The 7473-nt window shown below is 43.1% G+C and overlaps 1 pseudogene; it reads right to left on the reverse strand.

Annotated features, from left to right (window-relative positions):
• Nucleotides 1-634: 634 nt before the first annotated feature.
• Nucleotides 635-1684, reverse strand: LOC148010911 (uncharacterized; annotated as a pseudogene).
• Nucleotides 1685-7473: the final 5789 nt, after the last annotated feature.

Genomic DNA, 7473 nt, shown 5'->3' on the forward strand with positions numbered 1-7473 from the left:
TAAATACCCTGTGGGTAACTTGAAAATGCCCTGTTTTACCCTGTTTTAATCCAGTAGGTACTTGAGTCGTTGGAAAGTCTTCAATCTTCAATTCTCCACTCGTTGTACCTGTGTGAGGGATAAAACGGCAGGACGGGCTCCCTACACAGGCTCTGAATCACCGGGAGGTGGGCAAAGTTCCCCCCGGTGTCGTAGATTTCGTGTAAGGGCTGCTGAACACGGGGTTCAAGATACAGCAAGGAAAGAGGCTAACAAGAAGATCTCAAAATTTGATGCCAAAGATCATATATTGCTTGTCAAGAACATAGCCACAGCTCAAAATTTTGGTTCGAACAAGTACAGCACCAAGTAAAGCCTTGCACGTGGTCGTTCAACTATAGTATGCCATGCTTGAAGATGAAAACTCTGTCGAGAGGATTGCTGAGAATGGGAACTGGGTTACTGAAATTTCAGCCTAAACAGAGCCTTTGGGATACTTGCAACATGGAAGTTGGTTGCATCATGCGATAAAAAAAAACTGTGAGCTCTTTCAGATTTGCTTTCCAAGGAAAGACCCAGTTCTAGAAGATGAATTACTTTGATCACGAGGAAACTGGTGGATCTCCAGCAACACGAGCATTTCAATAGTTCAAAATCATTGTACCCTTTGTAACAATTTCAGCACCATCACTTGCTGTTGAGCAGCACTCAAGAACTCAGCATTTATAATGGCATTAGAAACAAGGATTACTGTAGATACCGAAGGACTATTGATCCAGACTCACAGCAATTTCAAAAGACAAGCTTTTGCCGAGTGCATCGAGTACAGGACAGGTGGGCCTGCTCAGCAGCACTCGTGCAAGTCCTGTTGAACAATTTTAAAAAAAACAAACCATTCTTCAACTGTCCAAAGCCTGTTGATTTACCAGTGGCATCAATGCATGAAAGCTCAGGCGGCATGTCATAGTTAGCTTTCACAACTCGCATGTACAACACTGAACCTGCTTGAAGGCTGGGTACATTGCGTCTAGTGGCACCCTCAAATGCAAAGATAGAAAGAGTTCCATAGCTTGGACCTCCAATATCAATGGTAAAGTTCTCTGAACATCGATCAACAACAAGCCCGATGACAATATCATTTGCACTTGGAATATAACGCTTTTGTGAGCCTTCCACCCAAAGCTTGTTCGGTTTTATGAATTTGAGTCTCCCAGCCTTGGTAGCCACAATCTGATCATTATCCTGACGGAGGCCCCCTTCCAATCGAAGTGTGGCAAGGCTGAGTTTGGAGAGGTCCAGCACTACATCTCCGGGTGCCACAATCTGATTGAGGAAAGGAGATGCCTCGAGGGAAACCGTCACTCGCGACTTCACCGCCCCCTTATCATTGGTGATTGTGATCTTATTCTTCTGCCCGTCGTCTTATCCTCAGCGGAGACATTCAGAATGCCGTTGGCATCGATATCGAAGTAGACAATGATTCATCAGCTCAAAGTGCACTTTTCCCCTCTGAATTTGCCACATTTGACAGCAACTTCCCACCGCAAAATGCAGTTTTGTCCACCACATTTGGCCGCAATGCTTCACCTATAGTCACAGCAGCATCACCGGCATATGACATCTAAACCCCATCACAAGCAGCGATAGCCTGTGTAATTGAGAGCAAGGCTGCAGCCGAGCCTCCGGAAGCGGACCCACGAGTCATGCTCAGTTCTCTGCCTGAGAAAGGGAAGCTTCTCTAAGCTGTTATGCAAGCAGGGCCTCTGCTACAAACACTCCTCCTGGCCTGATGACCGAGGCCGGCTTCATTGTTTACTTCGTCTCTCTGCCTGTTTGTGCTTTGATCTAGAGTTTGAACTTCATATCTGTGAGATGTCACATGATACACAGCTCCAGATGACTATCTGTGATTCATAGTGTCGCCATCATAATCCTCCCATTCTTGTTTTTTATTCCTCTTTCTGCTGCAGGCCTTCGTAACAGAAAATTGCGCTCTCTCTTTGCCCTTCTTCGTAACTTCCTCCCGCTTTTTTTTCTCCTTTTTTCCCCCCATTCGAATTCTCTCCCCCAATTAGTCTCCTTTTCCCCTTCCTTTTCTCCTCTATCTTTAGTTTTTCTTTTTCTTGTTCACATGTCAAAATTAGGCAAGCGACCTTCCTCATTCTAGCACTTTTATAAAAGTCTGACATGAGCATAATTTTTGTCAAAGCCTTGCTGTGCTAGTAATATGTCACCATGCCTTTTTCATTAATTCAACATTGACATCCAAGCAACCAAGATTATTTGCAAGAGGCATATCTTGCAACAACTCCGATTCCTCCTTTAAATATCCTTCTTGTAGCATATCTCCAAAACACTTGCACCAAGGCTATCATTGCACATAGAGCTAGACCAAATAGCAGCAGGACAAAGATCCTTTGGCATCAGTTTTTCATATTTTTCTAATACACGCACATCATGCATCCAAACAAAATCATGCGCATGCACTAAGGGAATATATACATTGGATACGGATTATTAAAATGCATCTCACATCAATGAATCACACGCGGAAATTAACACAAATGCACAACAAAAGAAATGGAGGTGTATACGACTCGGATGCGCAGCAACATGACATCCACCCCCTCTAAACCTGCGCATCGTCTGGATGTGCCAACTATCCAGGATCATTCAAGTCCACAAATAGGTCAAGTCCATCTTCTGATTCTAGTAGACGTGTTTCTCCATCGGCTTCATCATCTATGTCTTCTGTCTCTTCTGCTTGTCTTTCACCTATCTGCTCTTCTTCTGTCAATGCTTCAAGTGCATATTCTTCATCTTCTCTTCTCTTGAAAATCTTGACTCGTTTTCCAGCAATAGGCACCCTCAATTTTGTTCCATCTAATTCAGCCAGCTCATAGGTACCATTGTCAAAAACCTTTTTCACTTCATACGGTCCAAACCATCTTTGAACCATTTTTCTCATACTACTATGTTGATTTTCTAGACTACTGTCGTAGACTAGAACCCAATCTCCTTCTTTTATGGCTCTAGGCCTCAAGCGATGCCTTAAATCAAACTTGTCCTTATTTCTGAGACGGGCTGCCTTCAAACGGTCAACGGCTAGCTGCACATCTTCTGTCCTTCTCTCTAGTTGACGAATCCGAAGGGCTAACAACTCTTCCCTTGATAAATCCTCATGCCACGGAAGAACACTCCAAGTGAGAGCACAAATTTCAGTAGGCATGACAGGTTTTTGCCCATACATCAACTCCGCAGGCATGTATCTAGTAGTCACACTATGTGTAGAGCGATCAGCCCACAATGCAAAAGGTAGTAATCTCGGCCAATCTCCAATCCGACCTTTACAAGCTTTTGCCAATGCTTTAACTATTGGCGGATGTCCTCTTTCACTTTTGCCATTTCCCTCTGGATTATAGGCAGTAGTAAGAGCCAATTTAATCCCAAGCCGTGAGAAGAATTCTCTAGCTTCATCAGCATCTAGCTCTCCACGATCAGCTGTAATCTTGCCTATACATCCATACCTGCAAAATATTTCTTCCAAAAAGAATTTACATACTGTAGTGGTGGTCTTCGTCCGCAACGGTCTACCTTCAACAAAGTTTGTAAGATCCTCTCTAGCCAAGACAAGATATCTCATCTGCCAAAGTCCCACTGGCAAAGTAACCAAGTCTACCACCCACTTGTAATGCATACATAGTGGATAAGTCGGATGCAGCTCATCACGATGTCGCACTAAAGAGTAAAGCTGGCAGTCCGTGCAAGTCTCCACAAAATGAGAAACATCTTTATACATCCCTTTCCACCAGTATCTTTCTTTGATTTTCTCATAGGTAGCCCAAACACCTCTATGTCCAGCCCATGAGCTCTCATGAAACTCTCGCATAATCTGTATCTGCATCGCTACATCACAAACTACTCTCAAGGGCAAGCCTCCTCTCTTCTTTGGATACTTCCAAAGAAAACCATCTTTCAAGAAATACCCATAAGCCTTCCTTCTGATTTTCTTGAATTCATCATCTGTCTAATCAGCTCTTCGAGTCAATGAACTTAGATACTGTCCAATTTGCAGCCACTCATCAACATAAAGTTCTTCAATAAAAGCTTCAACAGTAGATACATGACAATCATGAGTAAGGACAGAAGCAGCAAACTCTATCTCATCATCTTCTGCAAGCATTGACTCCTCATCCTCATATCTCGCTCTAGAAAGCATGTCAGCAACTGGATTATCTTTCCCTGCTATGTGTCGAAATTATGGATTCAATGATTTGATATAGGCAATCCACCGAAGCATCGCTATATTTGGAGTCGAGCAACTAGTAATCATGCCAAGCAAAGGCAAACAATCTGTTTCCACAATAACTGAAGCTCCAATAAAATACCCTTTGTCACACTTCAGTGCAGTGACTACTCCCCACAACTCTCTTTTGATCTGCGGATATCTCCTTTGTCGCTCATTAAGAACTTTAGCTCCAAAGCGGATAGCATACCTATTTCCATCAGCATCATCCTGTCCCACAGCCCAACCTATGCCAATAGGGCTAGTATCAACTGTCAACATGATCGGCCGTCCACACTGATAATCCGCCTTGCGTAAAGTAGGAGCTGATTGCAACAGCTTCTTGAGCTTACGCATGGCTTTTGAATGCTTCTCATCCCAATGAAATTTCTGCCCCTTTCGAAGCAGCTGATAGAGAACATCTGCAATATGAGCAAAATGAGGAATCCAAATCATGTAAAATACACAAGCTCCCACAAATCTCCGCACCTCTGAAGTAGTCGAGCAATACTCTGCAATCCTGTTTATGGCATCCACCTTTGCAGGAGAAGGCTTTCTGCCATAATATCCAACCATATGCCCAACTATGATGACTTCATTAACAGCAAAGACAGATTTCAGCCCTGAAAGTGTCAAATTTACCTCCTCTAATCGTGTCAATATTTGTTCACAAGCATTCAAGTGATCAGCCACAAACTGTCTACATCCACGCAAATCAAGACTTTCATTCTTTTCTTCTTCTGCACAACCCTTAATAGGCACATCATCTAGAAAAGGCATGGTATACTGCGGAATATAGTCTCGAAGAACTCTATGCGTATGAGCAACTGAGTTTGTAGCACCTTGAGGTAAGGTACACATCCTCACAAGACCAATAGGTGTCCGCATAGTAGTAATATCCCTGCTTTCCAAGGCAAGCTGAAACTGATCATAACCTGAATACAAGTCACCTAGTGAATAGATGGCTCGTCCTGCAAAAGCCTCAGCAAATTCATCCACAACTGGACCTGTTCCCACATTCCTGATTGTCACTTTGTTCACGGGCTGCATATCCTGAATTAATCTCAAAGTACCATTCTTCTTTGGTACAGTAAACCACCTGTTAGAATAGGGTGCAGAAGAGGGTTCCAAAATCCCCATTTTAATCTTCTCATTCAGCAACTCTATCAGCTTTGGCAAGTGTGCTTTAGGCACAGGTATAGGACGTATATTCCATGGTACATGAGGAACAGTGAAGATGACCATGGGTGCAACCAATTCGGGACTAATGCAGCCAATTTCATGTGGAAAGAAAGCAAATGCCTTACCATGACGTCCAAGCATCTCTCTAAAACATTCTTTTTCCATTGGAAGTAAAAAATCATCATTTCCAATCTTCAATTCTGCAAGAGTTTCAGCTGTAAACTTATGTCCAATATTTGCAGGATCCCTCAACATAGGCTGCTTCATAGCTTTTTCAATCTGTTCATCACTATCAGAAGGAAGCGGGCCTGCAACCGGCTTAACCTTCTTATCAACTGTTTTATATTTTGTGTCAACCTTGGCATCATTCAAGCACTCTTTTCTTTGCTGCAATTTCTGCAAATTTTCAGCAACTTTCAACTCTATTGGCTGAAAAATTTCAGCCTTTAGCTCTATGGACTGCATGGGTGCAGTCTGAAACTCTGTATGCAGAAATTTTTCTGCATTCAACTCTGGTGGCTGAATAGATTCAGCCCTCGGCTCTATGGACTGCATAGATGCATCCTGAAACTCTGTATGCAGAAATTTTTCTGCATTCAACTCTGTTGGCTGAATGGATTCATCCCTCTGCAATTCTATTAGCTGATCAAGATCAGCCATAAATTCAGTTTGCTGAGTTTTCTCAGCCTCTAACTCTGTTTGCAGCATAAAACCAGAAATTTCCTGAAACATATCCAAGGTTTGCACAGGTATGATCTTTGAACCCTTGCATACATCAGTTTTCAGCATTGCTCTTATCTCAAACAATGTATCTGCATAAGACATCCCTTCATACAATCCATCCACGTGCTCTTCTGCTTGCAAGATACCTGCATTCTTCAACTCTTTCTCCTTACGACCAATGTACTGCTTGGCAGCTCTAGGCAAATCTGAAATTTTCTGATAACTCACTGAACTATCTGAAGTAAATCCAACAAAGTTATTGGAGAAAGACTGGCTGCCAGGAGGCGAGATCTCCTCTTTTCTCCGCTCCGTACCACTGGCGTCTCGCAAGACAGCGGTACCTAATGAAAATCCAACTCCTTCGCAGGTAGTGGTGCCTCACGCAAGGAGTCCCTGTTTCTCAGATGATTTACCCCAACAGTCATAAACTGAACAGCTCGCATACCATCTTTACTGCGTATCCGCGCATAAGCTGACCCATCATCCATCACTTTTGTTTCCATTCTTGCTTCTGTAATGAAAGGCTGTCCAAGAATAATCGGATAAGAGCATGAATCCTGAACAAAGCAATGATAATCCTCTTCAACATTACCAATAGAAATTCTGATACTCGGACAAGCAGCATACATATCACCAGAAGTATTATTGGCGGCTCTCATGCGCCAGCCATGCTCTGCATCCATAGGCCACTTGCCACTCTCATAAACACCTCGAGCAATAAGATTAATCTCAGAGCCATGATCAACTAAAGCAATCAAGGGAATTTGTTTCTCTCCAATCCTTACCACTGTCTCAGTGGTTGCTCTAGCCCAATGACTTCGTGAAAAATGGCTGCGAGGAATGAGAATAGGGGTCTCATCATCTTCATACTGCATAGGCTGCACTATTTTCTCCGATTGCGGATTAACAGAAGCATTCTCAACCATCACTGCATCATCATGCTCTTCTCCAAGAGCTCCATGCCACAATCCTTGTAAAGCAGGTCCTTCCATCGCATGCCGTTTCCTCCGCAAAAGATCCTACATCTGATCCTGTATTTCTCTTCTAGCAATCCCAAGAGCCTCTCCAACAGTAAAAGTGACTTCACTATTCAAAATTCTTTCATGAAAAATCTTACTCATATCCGTTTGCATATCAAGGTCTGACAAGAGCTTGAATCCTGGCTCTTTTCTTGGTTGCCTCTTTTCCTTCTGCTTGTCTCCCATTGGTTGATCAGAACCTGTTTGAGCTGGAGAATTTGGCATAGGTGGAGCTGTAACAGGTGGTGAAACAAAGTCACCCCCTCTAGTCTTTTTGGAGGAGCT

This window comes from Lygodium microphyllum, chromosome 29, assembly GCF_053477565.2.
Source record: "Lygodium microphyllum isolate KBCC chromosome 29, Lygodium_microphyllum_v1.1.10, whole genome shotgun sequence".
NCBI lineage: Eukaryota > Viridiplantae > Streptophyta > Polypodiopsida > Schizaeales > Lygodiaceae > Lygodium > Lygodium microphyllum.